This window comes from Rhopalosiphum padi, chromosome 3 (assembly GCF_020882245.1).
Source record: "Rhopalosiphum padi isolate XX-2018 chromosome 3, ASM2088224v1, whole genome shotgun sequence".
NCBI lineage: Eukaryota > Metazoa > Arthropoda > Insecta > Hemiptera > Aphididae > Rhopalosiphum > Rhopalosiphum padi.
This window is the reverse complement of record NC_083599.1, coordinates 18562734-18587266: the sequence shown is the minus strand read 5'-3', so window position 1 is coordinate 18587266 and position 24533 is coordinate 18562734. Positions and strand designations below refer to the sequence as shown.

General features: G+C 23.3%; 2 long non-coding RNA genes across 2 annotated transcripts; both read right to left on the bottom strand.

Moving 5' to 3' along the window:
* Positions 1-14943: 14943 nt before the first annotated feature.
* On the bottom strand, positions 14944-17179 carry LOC132923742 (uncharacterized). The gene is made up of 3 exons (XR_009661253.1): positions 17051-17179; positions 15722-15849; positions 14944-15085 (listed from the first exon to the last, which is right to left on the bottom strand). It is a non-coding gene; the product is annotated as an uncharacterized LOC132923742 (long non-coding RNA).
* Positions 17180-18304: 1125 nt separating this feature from the next.
* Positions 18305-22716, bottom strand: LOC132926983 (uncharacterized). Its single transcript, XR_009661589.1, has 5 exons — positions 22564-22716; positions 22370-22499; positions 21232-21365; positions 20311-20440; positions 18305-18524 (listed from the first exon to the last, which is right to left on the bottom strand). It is a non-coding gene; the product is annotated as an uncharacterized LOC132926983 (long non-coding RNA).
* Positions 22717-24533: the final 1817 nt, after the last annotated feature.

The following is a 24533-nucleotide window of genomic DNA, read 5'->3' as shown; positions in this document are numbered from 1 at the left end:
TGAGATGTATGAAAGTTAATAATAATAAATTAGAATCATTTTCTTAATATAATGGTCCAGGTTTCAAGCGATTAACTTGATAATTGTTTGTTTTATAAGCAGATCAAAAAATAAATATTTAATATTTGTCAAAATTATCATATAAATTCATGTTTTATAGTTTTAATGAAGTATCTGCTTAAATGAGATGTATGCAAGTTAATAATAACAAATTAGAATCATCTTCTTAATATAGTGGTCCAGGCTTCAAGAGATTATCTTGAGAATTGTTTGTTTTATAAGCAGATCAAAAAATAAATATTTAATATTCGTCAAAATAATCATATAAATTCATGTTTTATAGTTTTAATGAAGTATTTGCTTAAATGAGAAGTATGCAAGTTAATAATAAAAAATTAGAATCATTTTCTTAATATTATGGTCAGGGAAGCATTTGAGTAACTTTTAGATACATTGCTATTAATTTTCTCTCAACTATACCTAATAACCATTACACGTACATTGCATAAATTCTTTATAATCAGTATTCGTTAGTTCATTTTCAAAATTGGATGTTCATACTTTTCCAGAGTTGTTTGAATACCAAATAATGTTTCAGCATCCCTTGAGTGATCTGCTGTATTTGCATCTAAAAAAATTTATCCAGTTAAATAAATATAATAATTGGAAAATAACTCGATAACTCAGTGCTTTATAAGCAGTTTAAAACATGAATTTTTAATTTTCGTCAAAATTATCATATAAAATCATGTTTTATAGTTTTAATGAAGTATCTGCTTAAATGAGATGTATGCAAGTTAATAATAACAAATTAGAATCATTTTCTTAATATAATGGTCCAGGTTTCAAGCGATTAACTTGATAATTGTGTGTTTTATAAGCAGTTCAAAAAATAAATGTATATTATTTATCAAAATTAACATATACAATCATGTTTTATAGTTTTAATGAAGTATCTGCTTAAATGAGATGTATGCAAGTTAATAATAACAAATTAGAATCATTTTCTTAATATAGTGGTCCAGGTTTCAAGAGATTAACTTGATAATTGTTCGTTTTATAAGCAGTTCAAAAAATAAATATTTAATATTCGTCAAAATTATCATATAAAATCATGTTTTATAGTTTTAATGAAGTATCTGCTTCAATGAGATGTATGCAAGTTAATAATAACAAATTAGAATCATTTTCTTAATATAATGGTCCAGGTTTCAAGCGATTAACTTGATAATTGTGTGTTTTATAAGCAGTTCAAAAAATAAATGTATATTATTTATCAAAATTAACATATACAATCATGTTTTATAGTTTTAATGAAGTATCTGCTTAAATGAGATGTATGCAAGTTAATAATAACAAATTAGAATCATTTTCTTAATATAATGGTCCAGGTTTCAAGCGATTAACTTGATAATTGTTTGTTTTATAAGCAGATCAAAAAATAAATATTTAATATTTGTCAAAATTATCATATAAATTCATGTTTTATAGTTTTAATGAAGTATCTGCTTAAATGAGATGTATGCAAGTTAATAATAACAAATTAGAATCATCTTCTTAATATAGTGGTCCAGGCTTCAAGAGATTATCTTGAGAATTGTTTGTTTTATAAGCAGATCAAAAAATAAATATTTAATATTCGTCAAAATAATCATATAAATTCATGTTTTATAGTTTTAATGAAGTATTTGCTTAAATGAGAAGTATGCAAGTTAATAATAAAAAATTAGAATCATTTTCTTAATATTATGGTCAGGGAAGCATTTGAGTAACTTTTAGATACATTGCTATTAATTTTCTCTCAACTATACCTAATAACCATTACACGTACATTGCATAAATTCTTTATAATCAGTATTCGTTAGTTCATTTTCAAAATTGGATGTTCATAATTTTCCAGAGTTGTTTGAATATCAAATAATGTTTCAGCATCCCTTGAGTGATCTGCTGTATTTGCATCTAAAAAAATATAATAATTGGAGAATGACTCGATAACTCAGTGCTTTATAAGCAGTTAAAAACATGAATTTTTAATATTCGTAAAAATTATCATATAAAATCATGTTTTATAGTTTTAATGAAGTATCTGCTTAAATGAGATGTATGCAAGTTAATAATAATATATTAAATAAAATAATTAATATTATGGTCAGGGAAGCATTTGAGTAACTTTTAGATACATTGCTATTAATTTTCTATCAACTATACCTAATAACCATTACACGTACATTGCATAAATTCTTTATAATCAGTATACGTTAGTTCATTTTCAAAATTGGATGTTCATACTTTTCCAGAGTTGTTTGAATACCAAATAATGTTTCAGCATCCCTTGAGTGATCTGCTGTATTTGCATCTAAAAAAATTTATCCAGTTAAATAAATATAATAATTGGAAAATAACTCGATAACTCAGTGCTTTATAAGCAGTTTAAAACATGAATTTTTAATTTTCGTCAAAATTATCATATAAAATCATGTTTTATAGTTTTAATGAAGTATCTGCTTAAATGAGATGTATGCAAGTTAATAATAACAAATTAGAATCATTTTCTTAATATAGTGGTCCAGGTTTCAAGAGATTAACTTGATAATTGTTTGTTTTATAAGCAGTTCAAAAAATAAATATTTAATATTCGTCAAAATTATCATATAAAATCATGTTTTATAGTTTTAATGAAGTATCTGCTTCAATGAGATGTATGCAAGTTAATAATAACAAATTAGAATCATTTTCTTAATATAATGGTCCAGGTTTCAAGCGATTAACTTGATAATTGTGTGTTTTATAAGCAGTTCAAAAAATAAATGTATATTATTTATCAAAATTAACATATACAATCATGTTTTATAGTTTTAATGAAGTATCTGCTTAAATGAGATGTATGCAAGTTAATAATAACAAATTAGAATCATTTTCTTAATATAGTGGTCCAGGTTTCAAGAGATTAACTTGATAATTGTTTGTTTTATAAGCAGTTCAAAAAATAAATATTTAATATTCGTCAAAATTATCATATAAAATCATGTTTTATAGTTTTAATGAAGTATCTGCTTCAATGAGATGTATGCAAGTTAATAATAAAAAATTAGAATCATTTTCTTAATATTATGGTCAGGGAAGCATTTGAGTAACTTTTAGATACATTGCTATTAATTTTCTCTCAACTATACCTAATAACCATTACACGTACATTGCATAAATTCTTTATAATCAGTATTCGTTAGTTCATTTTCAAAATTGGATGTTCATACTTTTCCAGAGTTGTTTGAATACCAAATAATGTTTCAGCATCCCTTGAGTGATCTGCTGTATTTGCATCTAAAAAAATTTATCCAGTTAAATAAATATAATAATTGGAAAATAACTCGATAACTCAGTGCTTTATAAGCAGTTTAAAACATGAATTTTTAATTTTCGTCAAAATTATCATATAAAATCATGTTTTATAGTTTTAATGAAGTATCTGCTTAAATGAGATGTATGCAAGTTAATAATAACAAATTAGAATCATTTTCTTAATATAATGGTCCAGGTTTCAAGCGATTAACTTGATAATTGTGTGTTTTATAAGCAGTTCAAAAAATAAATGTATATTATTTATCAAAATTAACATATACAATCATGTTTTATAGTTTTAATGAAGTATCTGCTTAAATGAGATGTATGCAAGTTAATAATAACAAATTAGAATCATTTTCTTAATATAGTGGTCCAGGTTTCAAGAGATTAACTTGATAATTGTTCGTTTTATAAGCAGTTCAAAAAATAAATATTTAATATTCGTCAAAATTATCATATAAAATCATGTTTTATAGTTTTAATGAAGTATCTGCTTCAATGAGATGTATGCAAGTTAATAATAACAAATTAGAATCATTTTCTTAATATAATGGTCCAGGTTTCAAGCGATTAACTTGATAATTGTGTGTTTTATAAGCAGTTCAAAAAATAAATGTATATTATTTATCAAAATTAACATATACAATCATGTTTTATAGTTTTAATGAAGTATCTGCTTAAATGAGATGTATGCAAGTTAATAATAACAAATTAGAATCATTTTCTTAATATAATGGTCCAGGTTTCAAGCGATTAACTTGATAATTGTTTGTTTTATAAGCAGATCAAAAAATAAATATTTAATATTTGTCAAAATTATCATATAAATTCATGTTTTATAGTTTTAATGAAGTATCTGCTTAAATGAGATGTATGCAAGTTAATAATAACAAATTAGAATCATCTTCTTAATATAGTGGTCCAGGCTTCAAGAGATTATCTTGAGAATTGTTTGTTTTATAAGCAGATCAAAAAATAAATATTTAATATTCGTCAAAATAATCATATAAATTCATGTTTTATAGTTTTAATGAAGTATTTGCTTAAATGAGAAGTATGCAAGTTAATAATAAAAAATTAGAATCATTTTCTTAATATTATGGTCAGGGAAGCATTTGAGTAACTTTTAGATACATTGCTATTAATTTTCTCTCAACTATACCTAATAACCATTACACGTACATTGCATAAATTCTTTATAATCAGTATTCGTTAGTTCATTTTCAAAATTGGATGTTCATAATTTTCCAGAGTTGTTTGAATATCAAATAATGTTTCAGCATCCCTTGAGTGATCTGCTGTATTTGCATCTAAAAAAATATAATAATTGGAGAATGACTCGATAACTCAGTGCTTTATAAGCAGTTAAAAACATGAATTTTTAATATTCGTAAAAATTATCATATAAAATCATGTTTTATAGTTTTAATGAAGTATCTGCTTAAATGAGATGTATGCAAGTTAATAATAATATATTAAATAAAATAATTAATATTATGGTCAGGGAAGCATTTGAGTAACTTTTAGATACATTGCTATTAATTTTCTATCAACTATACCTAATAACCATTACACGTACATTGCATAAATTCTTTATAATCAGTATACGTTAGTTCATTTTCAAAATTGGATGTTCATACTTTTCCAGAGTTGTTTGAATACCAAATAATGTTTCAGCATCCCTTGAGTGATCTGCTGTATTTGCATCTAAAAAAATTTATCCAGTTAAATAAATATAATAATTGGAAAATAACTCGATAACTCAGTGCTTTATAAGCAGTTTAAAACATGAATTTTTAATTTTCGTCAAAATTATCATATAAAATCATGTTTTATAGTTTTAATGAAGTATCTGCTTAAATGAGATGTATGCAAGTTAATAATAACAAATTAGAATCATTTTCTTAATATAGTGGTCCAGGTTTCAAGAGATTAACTTGATAATTGTTTGTTTTATAAGCAGTTCAAAAAATAAATATTTAATATTCGTCAAAATTATCATATAAAATCATGTTTTATAGTTTTAATGAAGTATCTGCTTCAATGAGATGTATGCAAGTTAATAATAACAAATTAGAATCATTTTCTTAATATAATGGTCCAGGTTTCAAGCGATTAACTTGATAATTGTGTGTTTTATAAGCAGTTCAAAAAATAAATGTATATTATTTATCAAAATTAACATATACAATCATGTTTTATAGTTTTAATGAAGTATCTGCTTAAATGAGATGTATGCAAGTTAATAATAACAAATTAGAATCATTTTCTTAATATAGTGGTCCAGGTTTCAAGAGATTAACTTGATAATTGTTTGTTTTATAAGCAGTTCAAAAAATAAATATTTAATATTCGTCAAAATTATCATATAAAATCATGTTTTATAGTTTTAATGAAGTATCTGCTTCAATGAGATGTATGCAAGTTAATAATAATAAATCAGAATCATTTTCTTAATATTAAGGTCAGGGAAGCATTTGAGTAACTTTTAGTTACATTGCTATTAATTTTCTATCAACTATACCTAATAACCATTACACGTACATTGCATAAATTCTTTATAATCAGTATCTTTAAGTTCATTTTCAAAATTGGATGTTCATAATTTTCCAGAGTTGTTTGAATATCAAATAATGTTTCAGCATCCCTTGAGTGATCTGCTGTATTTGCATCTAAAAAAATTTATCCAGTTAAATAAATATAATAATTGGAAAATGATTCGATAACTCAGTGCTTTATAAGCAGTTTAAAACATGAATTTTTAATATTCGTCAAAATTATCATATAAAATCATGTTTAATAGTTTTAATGAAGTATCTGCTTAAATGAGATGTATGCAAGTTAATAATAATAAATTAGAATCATTTTCTTAATATAATGGTCCAGGTTTCAAGAAATTATCTTGAGAATTGTTTGTTTTATAAGCAGATCAAAAAATAAATATTTAATATTCGTCAAAATTATCATATAAAATCATGTTTTATAGTTTTAATGAAGTATCTGCTTAAATGAGATGTATGCAAGTTAATAATAACAAATTAGAATCATTTTCTTAATATAGTGGTCCATGTTTCAAGAGATTATCTTGAGAATTGTTTGTTTTATAAGCAGATCAAAAAATAAATATTTAATATTCGTCAAAATTATCATATAAAATCATGTTTTATAGTTTTAATGAAGTATCTGCTTAAATGAGATGTATGCAAGTTAATAATAACAAATTAGAATCATCTTCTTAATATAGTGGTCCAGGCTTCAAGAGATTATCTTGAGAATTGTTTGTTTTATAAGCAGATCAAAAAATAAATGTATATTATTCATCAAAATTATCATATAAAATCATGTTTTATAGTGTTTATGAAAAATCTGCTTAAATGAGATGTATGCAAGTTAATAATAACAAATTAGAATCATTTTCTTAATATAATGGTCCAGGTTTCAAGAGATTAACTTGAGAATTGTGTGTTTTATAAGCAGTTCAAAAAATAATTGTATATTATTCATCAAAATTATCATATAAAATCATGTTTTATAGTGTTTATGAAAAATCTGCTTAAATGAGATGTATGAAAGTTAATAATAATAAATCAGAATCATTTTCTTAATATTATGGTCAGGGAAGCATTTGAGTAACTTTTAGTTACATTGCTATTAATTTTCTATCAACTATACCTAATAACCATTACACGTACATTGCATAAATTCTTTATAATCAGTATCTTTTAGTTCATTTTCAAAATTGGATGTTCATACTTTTCCAGAGTTGTTTGAATATCAAATAATGTTTCAGCATCCCTTGAGTGATCTGCTATATTTGCATCTAAAAAAATATAATAATTGGAAAATGACTCGATAACTCAGTGCTTTATAAACAGTTTAAAACATGAATATATATTATTCGTCAAATAATCATATAAAACCATGTTTTATAGTGTTTATAAAGTATCTGCTTAAATGAAATGTATGCAAGTTAATAATAATAATTTAGAATCATTTTCTTAATATAGTGGTCCAGGTTTCAAGAGATTAACTTGAGAATTGTGTGTTTTTTAAGCAGTTCAAAAAATGAATATATATTATTCGTCAAAATTATCATATGAAATCATGTTTTATAGTGTTTATAAAGTATCTGCTTAAATGAAATGTATGCAAGTTAATAATAACAAATTAGAATCATCTTCTTAATATAGTGGTCCAGGCTTCAAGAGATTATCTTGAAAATTGTTTGTTTTATAAGCAGATCAAAAAATAAATGTATATTATTCATCAAAATTATCATATAAAATCATGTTTTATAGTGTTTATGAAAAATCTGCTTAAATGAGATGTATGCAAGTTAATAATAACAAATTAAAATCATTTTCTTAATATAATGGTCCAGGTTTCAAGAGATTAACTTGAGAATTGTGTGTTTTATAAGCAGTTCAAAAAATAATTGTATATTATTTATCAAAATTATCATATAAAATCATATTTTATAGTGTTTATGAAAAATCTGCTTAAATGAGATGTATGAAAGTTAATAATAATAAATCAGAATCATTTTCTTAATATTATGGTCAGGGAAGCATTTGAGTAACTTTTAGTTACATTGCTATTAATTTTCTATCAACTATACCTAATAACCATTACACGTACATTGCATAAATTCTTTATAATCAGTATCTTTTAGTTCATTTTCAAAATTGGATGTTCATACTTTTCCAGAGTTGTTTGAATATCAAATAATGTTTCAGCATCCCTTGAGTGATCTGCTGTATTTGCATCTAAAAAAATTTATCCAGTTAAATAAATATAATAATTGGAAAATGACTCGATAACTCAGTGCTTTATAAGCAGTTTAAAACATGAATTTTTAATATTCGTCAAAATTATCATATAAAATCATGTTTTATAGTTTTAATGAAGTATCTGCTTAAATGAGATGTATGCAAGTTAATAATAACAAATTAGAATCATCTTCTTAATATAGTGGTCCAGGCTTCAAGAGATTATCTTGAGAATTGTTTGTTTTATAAGCAGATCAAAAAATAAATGTATATTATTCATCAAAATTATCATATAAAATCATGTTTTATAGTGTTTATGAAAAATCTGCTTAAATGAGATGTATGCAAGTTAATAATAACAAATTAAAATCATTTTCTTAATATAATGGTCCAGGTTTCAAGAGATTAACTTGAGAATTGTGTGTTTTATAAGCAGTTCAAAAAAATAATTGTATATTATTCATCAAAATTATCATATAAAATCATGTTTTATAGTGTTTATGAAAAATCTGCTTAAATGAGATGTATGAAAGTTAATAATAATAAATCAGAATCATTTTCTTAATATTATGGTCAGGGAAGCATTTGAGTAACTTTTAGTTACATTGCTATTAATTTTCTATCAACTATACCTAATAACCATTACACGTACATTGCATAAATTCTTTATAATCAGTATCTTTTAGTTCATTTTCAAAATTGGATGTTCATACTTTTCCAGAGTTGTTTGAATATCAAATAATGTTTCAGCATCCCTTGAGTGATCTGCTGTATTTGCATCTAAAAAAATTTATCCAGTTAAATAAATATAATAATTGGAAAATGACTCGATAACTCAGTGCTTTATAAGCAGTTTAAAACATGAATATATATTATTCGTCAAATTATCATATAAAATCATGTTTTATAGTGTTTATAAAGTATCTGCTTAAATGAAATGTATGCAAGTTAATAATAATAATTTAGAATCATTTTCTTAATATAGTGGTCCAGGTTTCAAGAGATTAACTTGAGAATTGTGTGTTTTATAAGCAGTTCAAAAAATGAATATATATTATTCGTCAAAATTATCATATAAAATCATGTTTTATAGTGTTTATGAAAAATCTGCTTAAATGAGATGTATGAAAGTTAATAATAATAAATCAGAATCATTTTCTTAATATTATGGTCAGGGAAGCATTTGAGTAACTTTTAGTTACATTGCTATTAATTTTCTATCAACTATACCTAATAACCATTACACGTACATTGCATAAATTCTTTATAATCAGTATCTTTTAGTTCATTTTCAAAATTGGATGTTCATACTTTTCCAGAGTTGTTTGAATATCAAATAATGTTTCAGCATCCCTTGAGTGATCTGCTGTATTTGCATCTAAAAAAATTTATCCAGTTAAATAAATATAATAATTGGAAAATGACTCGATAACTCAGTGCTTTATAAGCAGTTTAAAACATGAATATATATTATTCGTCAAATTATCATATAAAATCATGTTTTATAGTGTTTATGAAAAATCTGCTTAAATGAGATGTATGCAAGTTAATAATAACAAATTAAAATCATTTTCTTAATATAATGGTCCAGGTTTCAAGAGATTAACTTGAGAATTGTGTGTTTTATAAGCAGTTCAAAAAATAATTGTATATTATTCATCAAAATTATCATATAAAATCATGTTTTATAGTGTTTATGAAAAATCTGCTTAAATGAGATGTATGAAAGTTAATAATAATAAATCAGAATCATTTTCTTAATATTATGGTCAGGGAAGCATTTGAGTAACTTTTAGTTACATTGCTATTAATTTTCTATCAACTATACCTAATAACCATTACACGTACATTGCATAAATTCTTTATAATCAGTATCTTTTAGTTCATTTTCAAAATTGGATGTTCATACTTTTCCAGATTTGTTTGAATATCAAATAATGTTTCAGCATCCCTTGAGTGATCTGCTGTATTTGCATCTAAAAAAATTTATCCAGTTAAATAAATATAATAATTGGAAAATGACTCGATAACTCAGTGCTTTATAAGCAGATTTAAAACATGAATTTTTAATATTCGTCAAAATTATCATATAAAATCATGTTTTATAGTTTTAATGAAGTATCTGCTTAAATGAGATGTATGCAAGTTAATAATAACAAATTAGAATCATCTTCTTAATATAGTGGTCCAGGCTTCAAGAGATTATCTTGAGAATTGTTTGTTTTATAAGCAGATCAAAAATAAATGTATATTATTCATCAAAATTATCAATTAAAATCATGTTTTATAGTGTTTATGAAAAATCTGCTTAAATGAGATGTATGCAAGTTTAATAATAACAAATTAAAATCATTTTCTTAATATAATGGTCCAGGTTTCAAGAGATTAACTTGAGAATTGTGTGTTTATAAGCAGTTCAAAAATAATTGTATATTATTCATCAAAATTATCATATAAATCATGTTTTATAGTGTTTATGAAAAATCTGCTTAAATGAGATGTATGAAGTTAATAATAATAAATCAGAATCATTTCTTAATATTATGGTCAGGGAAGCATTTGAGTAACTTTTAGTTACATTGCTATTAATTTTCTATCAACTATACCTAATAACCATTACACGTACATTGCATAAATTCTTTATAATCAGTATCTTTTAGTTCATTTTCAAAATTGGATGTTCATACTTTTCCAGAGTTTGTTTAAATATCAAATAATGTTTCAGCATCCCTTGAGTGATCTGCTGTATTTGCATCTAAAAAAATTTATCCAGTTAAATAAATATAATAATTGGAAAATGACTCGATAACTCAGTGCTTTATAAGCAGTTTAAAACATGAATATATATTTATTCGTCAAATTATCATATAAAATCATGTTTTATAGTGTTTATAAAGTATCTGCTTAAATGAAATGTATGCAAGTTAATAATAATAATTTAGAATCATTTTCTTAATATAGTGGTCCAGGTTTCAAGAGATTAACTTGAGAATTGTGTGTTTTATAAGCAGTTCAAAAAATGAATATATATTATTCGTCAAAATTATCATATAAAATCATGTTTTATAGTGTTTATGAAAAATCTGCTTAAATGAGATGTATGAAAGTTAATAATAATAAATCAGAATCATTTTCTTAATATTATGGTCAGGGAAGCATTTGAGTAACTATTAGTTACATTGCTATTAATTTTCTATCAACTATACCTAATAACCAGTACACGTACATTGCATAAATTCTTTATAATCAGTATCTTTTAGTTCATTTTCAAAATTGGATGTTCATACTTTTCCAGAGTTGTTTGAATATCAAATAATGTTTCAGCATCCCTTGAGTGATCTGCTGTATTTGCATCTAAAAAAATTTATCCAGTTAAATAAATATAATAATTGGAAAATGACTCGATAACTCAGTGCTTTATAAGCAGTTTAAAACATGAATATATATTATTCGTCAAATTATCATATAAAATCATGTTTTATAGTGTTTATAAAGTATCTGCTTAAATGAAATGTATGCAAGTTAATAATAATAATTTAGAATCATTTTCTTAATATAGTGGTCCAGGTTTCAAGAGATTAACTTGAGAATTGTGTGTTTTATAAGCAGTTCAAAAAATGAATATATATTATTCGTCAAAATTATCATATAAAATCATGTTTAATAGTGTTTATAAAGTATCTGCTTAAATGAAATGTATGCAAGTTAATAATAACAAATTAGAATCATCTTCTTAATATAGTGGTCCAGGCTTCAAGAGATTATCTTGAGAATTGTTTGTTTTATAAGCAGATCAAAAAATAAATGTATATTATTCATCAAAATTATCATATAAAATCATGTTTTATAGTGTTTATGAAAAATCTGCTTAAATGAGATGTATGCAAGTTAATAATAAAAAATTAGAATCATTTTCTTAATATAGTGGTCCAGGTTTCAAGATATTAACTTGATAATTGTTTGTTTTATAAGCAGATCAAAAAATAAATATTTAATATTCGTCAAAATTATCATATAAAAATCATGTTTTATAGTTTTAATGAAGTATCTGCTTAAATGAGATGTATGAAAGTTAATAATAATAAATTAGAATCATTTTCTTAGTCCTATTGTCAGGATTTCATAACATTAACATTTTGTTACATAACTATTAATTTTCTATAAATTATATTCTATTATAAGCTCTACACGTACGTTGAATAAAACAATTATTATCATCAGTATCTTCTAGTCCATTTTCATCATAGGATGTTTATATTTTCCAAACTGATAGAATCGCGAATTCATGTCTCACCATGGCTTTCATTGTCTGCTGTATTGCAATCTGAAAATATTGTAGTCAGTTAAATATGCGTATAGTTGGAGTAAACAATGTCACTACTACACACCATAATTAGAACGAAAATCTTTATATGATAACTAGTATTTGGAAAATACTGAATAAGTCAGTAACGGAAACAATCAAACAATAACTATCTGAACAACTTTATTCTTAATACAAAATATTTAAAAACAATTTTCATTTAAAACTTAAATGCAAATACGATTGTAAAACAGCAAAGTGATATGAAATATAATCTTATAACAGATGATAAGAAATAATAATTATGATAAGCCATAAAAGATAGTACAAATCTACCAAATTATTTTGTTGAATTTGAATGTAAAATAAATGTAACTAAATAATACACTCGAACAATAACTTAAATTTTCTTCTGTTCAATATGAAAAAAATATGAATTGTATAATTCGTCAAAATTAACATATAAAATAATTTGTTAAAGTTCTTATGAGTAAAAGTATCTGGTTAAACAAAACATATGAAAGTTATAAATGATAAAATGGAATAATTTTCATAATATAACAGTCAAGGTTTCAAAACACGTACTTGAGAATAAAATTTTTTATAAGCAGTTAAATGTATGAATTTGTTATATTCAACAAAATTATCATATAAATGTAATAAAAATAAAATGATTTTTATAGCTAAGACAAATTTTAAGAATGAAAATTAGAAGTTCTCAGGTGTTTAATAATCATTTATTTACTTTATTAACAAATATCTATTGTATCATTATATTAATATTCTATAAATTATATTCAATAACCATTACATGTAATTTGCATAAATTCATTATAATCAGTATTCATTAGTTCATTTTCAAAATTGGATGTTCATACTTTTCCAGAGTTGTTTGAATACCAAATAATGTTTCAGCATCCCTTGAGTGATCTGCTGTATTTGCATCTAAAAAAATATAATAATTGGAGAATGACTCGATAACTCAGTGCTTTATAAGCAGTTTAAAACATGAATTTTTAATATTCGTCAAAATTATCATATAAAATCATGATTTATAGTTTTAATGAAGTATCTGCTTAAATGAGATGTATGCAAGTTATTAATAACAAATTAGAATCATTTTCTTAATATAGTGGTCCAGGTTTCAAGAGATTATCTTGAGAATTGTTTGTTTTATAAGCAGATCAAAAAATAAATATTTAATATTCGTCAAAATTATCATATAAAATCATGTTTTATAGTGTTTATGAAAAATCTGCTTAAATGAGATGTATGCAAGTTAATAATAACAAATTAGAATCATTTTCTTAATATAATGGTCAAGGTTTCAAGAGATTAACTTGAGAATTGTGTGTTTTATAAGCAGTTCAAAAAATAAATGTATATTATTCATCAAAATTATCATATAAAATCATGTTTTATAGTGTTTATGAAAAATCTGCTTAAATGAGATGTATGAAAGTTAATAATAATAAATCAGAATCATTTTCTTAATATTATGGTCAGGGAAGCATTTGAGTAACTTAGTTACATTGCTATTAATTTTCTATCAACTATACCTAATAACCATTACACGTACATTGCATAAATTCTTTATAATCAGTATCTTTTAGTTCATTTTCAAAATTGGATGTTCATACTTTTCCAGAGTTTTATGAATACCAAATAATGTTTCAGCATCCCTTGAGTGATCTGCTGTATTTGCATCAAAAAAAATTTATCCAGTTAAATAAATATAATAATTGGAAAATGACTCGATAACTCAGTGCTTTATAAGCAGTTTAAAACATGAATTTTTAATATTCGTCAAAATTATCATATAAAATTATGTTTTATAGTTTTAATGAAGTATCTGCTTAAATGAGATGTATGCAAGTTAATAATAACAAATCAGAATCATTTTCTTAATATAGTGGTACAGGTTTCAAGAGATTAACTTGATAATTGTTTGTTTTATAAGCAGATCAAACATAAATATTTAATATTCGTCAAAATTATCATATAAAATCATGTTTTATAGTTTTAATGAAGTATCTGCTTAAATGAGATGTATGCAAGTTATTAATAACAATTTAGAATCATATTCTTAATATAGTGGTCCAGGTTTCAAGAGATTAACTTGATAATTGTTTGTTTTATAAGCAGATCAAAAAATAAATTTTTAATATACGTCAAAATTATCATATAAAATCATGTTTTATAGTTTTAATGAAAAATCTGATTAAATAAAATGTATGCAAGTTGTTAATAATAACTTAGAATCATTTTCTTAATATAGTGGTCCAGGTTTCAAGAGATTAACTTGAGAATTGTGTGTTTTATAAGCAGTTCAAAAAATGAATATATATTATTCGTCAAAATTATCATATAAAATCATGTTTTATAGTGTTTATGAAAAATCTGCTTAAATGAGATGTATGAATGTTAATAATAATAAATCTGAATCATTTTCTTAATATTATGGTCAGGAAAGCATTTGAGTAACTTTTAGATACATTGCTATTAATTTTCTATCAACTATACCTAATAACCATTACACGTACATTGCATAAATTCTTTATAATCAGTATCTTATAGTTCATTTTCAAAATTGGATGTTCATACTTTTCCAGAGTTGTTTGAATACCAAATAATGTTTCAGCATCCCTTGAATGATCTGCTGTATTTGCATCTAAAAAAATATAATAATTGGAGAATGACTCGATAACTCAGTGCTTTATAAGCAGTTTAAAACATGAATTTTTAATATTCGTAAAAATTATCATATAAAATCATGTTTTATAGTTTTAATGAAGTATCTGCTTAAATGAGATGTATGCAAGTTATTAATAACAAATTAGAATCATTTTCTTAATATAGTGGTCCAGGCTTCAAGAGATTATCTTGAGAATTGTTTGTTTTATAAGCAGATCAAAAAATAAATATTTAATATTCGTCAAAATTATCATATAAAATCATGTTTTATAGTTTAAATGAAGTATCTGCTTAAATGAGATGTATGCAAGTTAATAATATCAAATTAGAATCATTTTCTTAATATAGTGGTCCAGGTTTCAAGAGATTAACTTGATAATTGTTTGTTTTATAAGCAGATCAAAAAATAGATTTTTAATATACGTCAAAATTATCATATAAAATCATGTTTTATAGTGTTTATGAAAAATCTGCTTAAATGAGATGTATGAAAGTTAATAATAATAAATCAGAATCATTTTCTTAATATTATGGTCAGGGAAGCATTTGAGTAACTTTTAGATACATTGCTATTAATTTTCTATCAACTATACCTAATAACCATTACACGTACATTGCATAAATTCTTTATAATCAGTATCTTATAGTTCATTTTCAAAATTGGATGTTCATACTTTTCCAGAGTTGTTTGAATACCAAATAATGTTTCAGCATCCCTTGAATGATCTGCTGTATTTGCATCTAAAAAAATTTAATCAGTAAATATATATAATAATTGGAGAATGACTCGATAACTCAGTGCTTTATAAGCAGTTTAAAACATGAATTTTTAATATTCGTCAAAATTATCATACAAAATCATGTTTTATAGTTTTAATGAAGTATCTGCTTAAATGAGATGTATGCAAGTTAATAATAATAAATTGGAATCATTTTCTTAATATAGTGGTCCAGGTTTCAAGAGATTAACTTGAGAATTGTTTGTTTTATAAGCAGTTGAATACATAAATAATTAATATACGTCATAATTATCATATAAAATCATGTTTTATAGTTTTAATGAAGTATCTGCTTAAATGAGATGTATGCAAGTTAATAATAATAAATTAGAATCATTTTCTTAATATAATGGTCCAGGTTTCAACAGATTAACTTGATAATTGTTTGTTTTATAAGCAAATCAAAAAATAAATATTTTATTTTCTTCAAAATTATTATATAAAATCATGTTTTATAGTTTTATTGAATTATCTGCTTAAATGAGATGTATGCAAGTTAATAATAATAAATTAGAATCATTTTCTTAATATAGTGGTCCAGGTTTCAAGAGATTAACTTGATAATTGTTTGTTTTATAAGCAGATCAAAAAATAAATATTTAATATTCGTCAAAATTATCATACAAAATCATGTTTTATAGTTTTAATAAAGTATCTGCTTAAATGAAATGTATGAAAAATAATAATAATAAATTAGAATCATTTTCTTAATATAATGGTCCAGGTTTCAACAGATTAACTTGATAATTGTTTATTTTATAAGCAGATCAAAAAATAAATATTTAATATTCGTCAAAATTATTATATAAAATCATGTTTTATAGTTTTATTGAAGTATCTGCTTAAATGAGATGTATGCAAGTTAATAATAATAAATTAGAATCATTTTCTTAATATAGTGGTCCACGTTTCAAGAGATTAACTTGATAATTGTTTGTTTTAAAAGCAGATCAAAAAATAAATATTTAATATTCATCGAAATTATCATACAAAATCATGTTTTATAGTTTTAATGAAGTATCTGCTTAAATGAGATGTATGAAAGTTAATAATAATAAATAAGAATCATTTTCTTAATATAATGGTCAGGAAGCATTTGAGTAACTTTTAGATACATTGCTATTAATTTTCTATCAACTATACCTAATAACCATTACACGTACATTGCATAAATTCTTTATAATCAGTATCTTATAGTTCATTTTCAAAATTGGATGTTCATACTTTTCCAGAGTTGTTTGAATACCAAATAATGTTTCAGCATCCCTTGAGTGATCTGCTGTATTTGCATCTAAAAAAATTTAATCAGTTAAATATATATAATAATTGGAGAATGACTCGATAACTCAGTGCTTTATAAGTAGTTTAAAACATGAATTTTTGATATTCGTCAAAATGATCATATAAAATCATGTTTTTTAGTGTTTATGAAGTATCAAGTTAAATGAATTGTATGAAAGTTAATTATAGTAAATAAGAATCGTTTACTTAGTCCTATTGTCAGGATTTCATAACATTAACATTCTGTTACATAACTATTAATTTTCTATAAATTATATTCTATTATAAGCTCTACACGTACGTTGAATAAAACAATTATTATTATCAGTATCTTCTAGTCTATTTTCATCATAGGATGTTTATATTTTCCAAACTGATAGAATCGCGAATTCATGTCTCACCATGACTTTCATTGTCTGCTGTATTGCAATCTGAAAATATTGTAGTCAGTTAAATATGCGTATAGTTGGAGTAAACAATGTCACTACTACACACAATAATTAGAACGAAAATCTTTATATGATAACTAGTATTTGGAAAATACTGAATAAGTCAGTAACGGAAACAATCAAACAATAACTATCTGAACAACTTTATTCTTAATACAAAATATTTAAAAACAATTTTCAGTTAAAACTTAAATGCAAATACCATTGTAAAACAGCAAAGTGATATGAAATATAATCATATAACAGATGATAAGAAATAATAATTATGATAAACCATAAAAGATAGTACAAATCTACCAAATTATTTTGTTGAATTTGAATGTAAAATAAATATAAGTAAATAATACACTCGAACAATAACTTAAATTTTCTTCTGTTTAATATGAAAAAAATATGAATTGTATAATTCGTCAAAATTAACATATAAAATAATTTGTTAAAGTTCTTATGAAGTAAAAGTATCTGGTTAAACAAAACATATGAAAGTTATAAATGATAAAATGGAATAATTTTCATAATATAACAGTCAAGGTTTCAAAACACGTACTTGAGAATAAAATATTTTATAAGCAGTTAAATGTATGAATTTGTTATATTCAACAAAATTATCATATAAATGTAATAAAAATAAAATGATTTTTATAGCTAAGACAAATTTTAAGAATGAAAATTAAAAGTTCTCAGGTGTTTAATAATCATTTATTCACTTTATTAACAAATATCTATTGTATCATTATATTAATATTCTATAAATTATATTCAATAACCATTACATGTAATTTGCATAAATTCATTATAATCAGTATTCGTTAGTTCATTTTCAAAATTGGATGTTCATACTTTTCCAGAGTTGTTTGAATACCAAATAATGTTTCAGCATCCTTTGAGTGATCTGCTGTATTTGCATCTAAAAAAATATAATAATTGGAGAATGACTCGATAACTCAGTGCTTTATAAGCAGTTTAAAACATGAATTTTTAATATTCGTCAAAATTATCATATAAAATCATGATTTATAGTTTTAATGAAGTATCTGCTTAAATGAGATGTATGCAAGTTATTAATAACAAATAAGAATCATTTTCTTAATATAGTGGTCCAGGTTTCAAGAGATTATCTTGAGAATTGTTTGTTTTATAAGCAGATCAAAAAATAAATATTTAATATTCGTCAAAATTATCATATAAAATCATGTTTTATATTTTTAATGAAGTATCTGCTTAAATGAGATGTATGCAAGTTAATAATAACAAATTAGAATCATCTTCTTAATATAGTGGTCCAGGCTTCAAGAGATTATCTTGAGAATTGTTTGTTTTATAAGCAGATCAAAAAATAAATATTTAATATTCGTCAAAATTATCATATAAAATCATGTTTTATAGTTTTAATGAAGAATCTGCTTAAATGAGATGTATGCAAGTTAATAATAACAAATTAGAATCATTTTCTTAATATAATGGTCAAGGTTTCAAGAGATTAACTTGAGAATTGTGTGTTTTATAAGCAGTTCAAAAAATAAATGTATATTATTCATCAAAATTATTATATAAAATCATGTTTTATAGTGTTTATGAAAAATCTGCTTAAATGAGATGTATGAAAGTTAATAATAATAAATCAGAATCATTTTCTTAATATTATGGTCAGGGAAGCATTTGAGTAACTTTTAGTTACATTGCTATTAATTTTCTATCAACTATACCTAATAACCATTACACGTACATTGCATAAATTCTTTATAATCAGTATCTTTTAGTTCATTTTCAAAATTGGATGTTCATACTTTTCCAGAGTTGTTTGAATACCAAATAATGTTTCAGCATCCCTTGAGTGATCTGCTGTATTTGCATCAAAAAAAATTTATCCAGTTAAATAAATATAATAATTGGAAAATGACTCGATAACTCAGTGCTTTATAAGCAGTTTAAAACATGAATTTTTAATATTCGTCAAAATTATCATATAAAATCATGTTTTAAAGTTTTAATGAAGTATCTGCTTAAATGAGATGTATGCAAGTTAATAATAACAAATCAGAATCATTTTCTTAATATAGTGGTACAGGTTTCAAGAGATTAACTTGATAATTGTTTGTTTTATAAGCAGATCAAACATAAATATTTAATATTCGTCAAAATTATCATATAAAATCATGTTTTATAGTTTTAATGAAGTATCTGCTTAAATGAGATGTATGCAAGTTATTAATAACAATTTAGAATCATATTCTTAATATAGTGGTCCAGATTTCAAGAGATTAACTTGATAATTGTTTGTTTTATAAGCAGATCAAAAAATAAATTTTTAATATACGTCAAAATTATCATATAAAATCATGTTTTATAGTTTTAATGAAAAATCTGATTAAATAAAATGTATGCAAGTTGTTAATAATAACTTAGAATCATTTTCTTAATATAGTGGTCCAGGTTTCAAGAGATTAACTTGAGAATTGTGTGTTTTATAAGCAGTTCAAAAAATGAATATATATTATTCGTCAAAATTATCATATAAAATCATGTTTTATAGTGTTTATAAAGTATCTGCTTAAATGAAATGTATGCTAGTTAATTATAGTAAATAAGAATCATTTACTTAGTCCTATTGTCAGGATTTCATGACATTAACATTTTGTTACATAACTATTAATTTTCTATAAATTATATTCTATTATAAGCTCTACACGTACGTTGAATAAAACAATTATTATTATCAGTATCTTCTAGTCCATTTTCATCATAAGATGTTTATATTTTCCAAACTGATAGAATCGCGAATTCATGTCTCACCATGGCTTTCATTGTCTGCTGTATTGCAATCTGAAAATATTGTAGTCAGTTAAATATGCGTATAGTTGGAGTAAACAATGTCACTACTACACACCATAATTAGAACGAAAATCTTTATATGATAACTAGTATTTGGAAAATACTGAATAAGTCAGTAACGGAAACAATCAAACAATAACTATCTGAACAACTTTATTCTTAATACAAAATATTTAAAAACAATTTTCATTTAAAACTTAAATGCAAATACGATTGTAAAACAGCAAAGTGATATGAAATATAATCTTATAACAGATGATAAGAAATAATAATTATGATAAGCCATAAAAGATAGTACAAATCTACCAAATTATTTTGTTGAATTTGAATGTAAAATAAATGTAACTAAATAATACACTCGAACAATAACTTAAATTTTCTTCTGTTCAATATGAAAAAAATATGAATTGTATAATTCCTCAAAATTAACATATAAAATAATTTGTTATAGTTCTTATGAAGTAAAAGTATCTGGTTAAACAAAACATATGAAAGTTATAAATGATAAAATGGAATAATTTTCATAATATAACAGTCAAGGTTTCAAAACACGTACTTGAGAATAAAATATTTTATAAGCAGTTAAATGTATGAATTTGTTATATTCAACAAAATTATCATATAAATGTAATAAAAATAAAATGATTTTTATAGCTAAGACAAATTTTAAGAATGAAAATTAAAAGTTCTCAGGTGTTTAATAATCATTTATTCACTTTATTAACAAATATCTATTGTATCATTATATTAATATTCTATAAATTATATTCAATAACCATTACATGTAATTTGCATAAATTCATTATAATCAGTATTCGTTAGTTCATTTTCAAAATTGGATGTTCATACTTTTCCAGAGTTGTTTGAATACCAAATAATGTTTCAGCATCCTTTGAGTGATCTGCTGTATTTGCATCTAAAAAAATATAATAATTGGAGAATGACTCGATAACTCAGTGCTTTATAAGCAGTTTAAAACATGAATTTTTAATATTCGTCAAAATTATCATATAAAATCATGATTTATAGTTTTAATGAAGTATCTGCTTAAATGAGATGTATGCAAGTTATTAATAACAAATAAGAATCATTTTCTTAATATAGTGGTCCAGGTTTCAAGAGATTATCTTGAGAATTGTTTGTTTTATAAGCAGATCAAAAAATAAATATTTAATATTCGTCAAAATTATCATATAAAATCATGTTTTAAAGTTTTAATGAAGTATCTGCTTAAATGAGATGTATGCAAGTTAATAATAACAAATCAGAATCATTTTCTTAATATAGTGGTACAGGTTTCAAGAGATTAACTTGATAATTGTTTGTTTTATAAGCAGATCAAACATAAATATTTAATATTCGTCAAAATTATCATATAAAATCATGTTTTATAGTTTTAATGAAGTATCTGCTTAAATGAGATGTATGCAAGTTATTAATAACAATTTAGAATCATATTCTTAATATAGTGGTCCAGATTTCAAGAGATTAACTTGATAATTGTTTGTTTTATAAGCAGATCAAAAAATAAATTTTTAATATACGTCAAAATTATCATATAAAATCATGTTTTATAGTTTTAATGAAAAATCTGATTAAATAAAATGTATGCAAGTTGTTAATAATAACTTAGAATCATTTTCTTAATATAGTGGTCCAGGTTTCAAGAGATTAACTTGAGAATTGTGTGTTTTATAAGCAGTTCAAAAAATGAATATATATTATTCGTCAAAATTATCATATAAAATCATGTTTTATAGTGTTTATAAAGTATCTGCTTAAATGAAATGTATGCAAGTTAATTATAGTAAATAAGAATCATTTACTTAGTCCTATTGTCAGGATTTCATGACATTAACATTTTGTTACATAACTATTAATTTTCTATAAATTATATTCTATTATAAGCTCTACACGTACGTTGAATAAAACAATTATTATTATCAGTATCTTCTAGTCCATTTTCATCATAAGATGTTTATATTTTCCAAACTGATAGAATCGCGAATTCATGTCTCACCATGGCTTTCATTGTCTGCTGTATTGCAATCTGAAAATATTGTAGTCAGTTAAATATGCGTATAGTTGGAGTAAACAATGTCACTACTACACACCATAATTAGAACGAAAATCTTTATATGATAACTAGTATTTGGAAAATACTGAATAAGTCAGTAACGGAAACAATCAAACAATAACTATCTGAACAACTTTATTCTTAATACAAAATATTTAAAAACAATTTTCATTTAAAACTTAAATGCAAATACGATTGTAAAACAGCAAAGTGATATGAAATATAATCTTATAACAGATGATAAGAAATAATAATTATGATAAGCCATAAAAGATAGTACAAATCTACCAAATTATTTTGTTGAATTTGAATGTAAAATAAATGTAACTAAATAATACACTCGAACAATAACTTAAATTTTCTTCTGTTCAATATGAAAAAAATATGAATTGTATAATTCCTCAAAATTAACATATAAAATAATTTGTTATAGTTCTTATGAAGTAAAAGTATCTGGTTAAACAAAACATATGAAAGTTATAAATGATAAAATGGAATAATTTTCATAATATAACAGTCAAGGTTTCAAAACACGTACTTGAGAATAAAATATTTTATAAGCAGTTAAATGTATGAATTTGTTATATTCAACAAAATTATCATATAAATGTAATAAAAATAAAATGATTTTTATAGCTAAGACAAATTTTAAGAATGAAAATTAAAAGTTCTCAGGTGTTTAATAATCATTTATTCACTTTATTAACAAATATCTATTGTATCATTATATTAATATTCTATAAATTATATTCAATAACCATTACATGTAATTTGCATAAATTCATTATAATCAGTATTCGTTAGTTCATTTTCAAAATTGGATGTTCATACTTTTCCAGAGTTGTTTGAATACCAAATAATGTTTCAGCATCCCTTGAGTGATCTGCTGTATTTGCATCTAAAAAAATATAATAATTGGAGAATGACTCGATAACTCAGTGCTTTATAAGCAGTTTAAAACATGAATTTTTAATATTCGTCAAAATTATCATATAAAATCATGATTTATAGTTTTAATGAAGTATCTGCTTAAATGAGATGTATGCAAGTTATTAATAACAAATAAGAATCATTTTCTTAATATAGTGGTCCAGGTTTCAAGAGATTATCTTGAGAATTGTTTGTTTTATAAGCAGATCAAAAAATAAATATTTAATATTCGTCAAAATTATCATATAAAATCATGTTTTATATTTTTAATGAAGTATCTGCTTAAATGAGATGTATGCAAGTTAATAATAACAAATTAGAATCATCTTCTTAATATAGTGGTCCAGGCTTCAAGAGATTATCTTGAGAATTGTTTGTTTTATAAGCAGATCAAAAAATAAATATTTAATATTCGTCGAAATTATCATATAAAATCATGTTTTATAGTTTTAATGAAGAATCTGCTTAAATGAGATGTATGCAAGTTAATAATAACAAATTAGAATCATTTTCTTAACATAATGGTCAAGGTTTCAAGAGATTAACTTGAGAATTGTGTGTTTTATAAGCAGTTCAAAAAATAAATGTATATTATTCATCAAAATTATCATATAAAATCATGTTTTATAGTGTTTATGAAAAATCTGCTTAAATGAGATGTATGCAAGTTAATAATAACAAATTAGAATCATCTTCTTAATATAGTGGTCCAGGCTTCAAGAGATTATCTTGAGAATTGTTTGTTTTATAAGCAGATCAAAAAATAAATGTATATTATTCATCAAAATTATCATATAAAATCATGTTTTATAGTGTTTATGAAAAATCTGCTTAAATGAGATGTATGAAAGTTAATAATAATAAATTAGAATCATTTTCTTAATATAATGGTCCAGGTTTCAAGCGATTAACTTGATAATTGTTTGTTTTATAAGCAGATCAAAAAATAAATATTTAATATTCGTCAAAATTATCATATAAATTCATGTTTTATAGTTTTAATGAAGTATCTGCTTAAATGAGATGTATGCAAGTTAATAATAACAAATTAGAATCATCTTCTTAATATTATGGTCA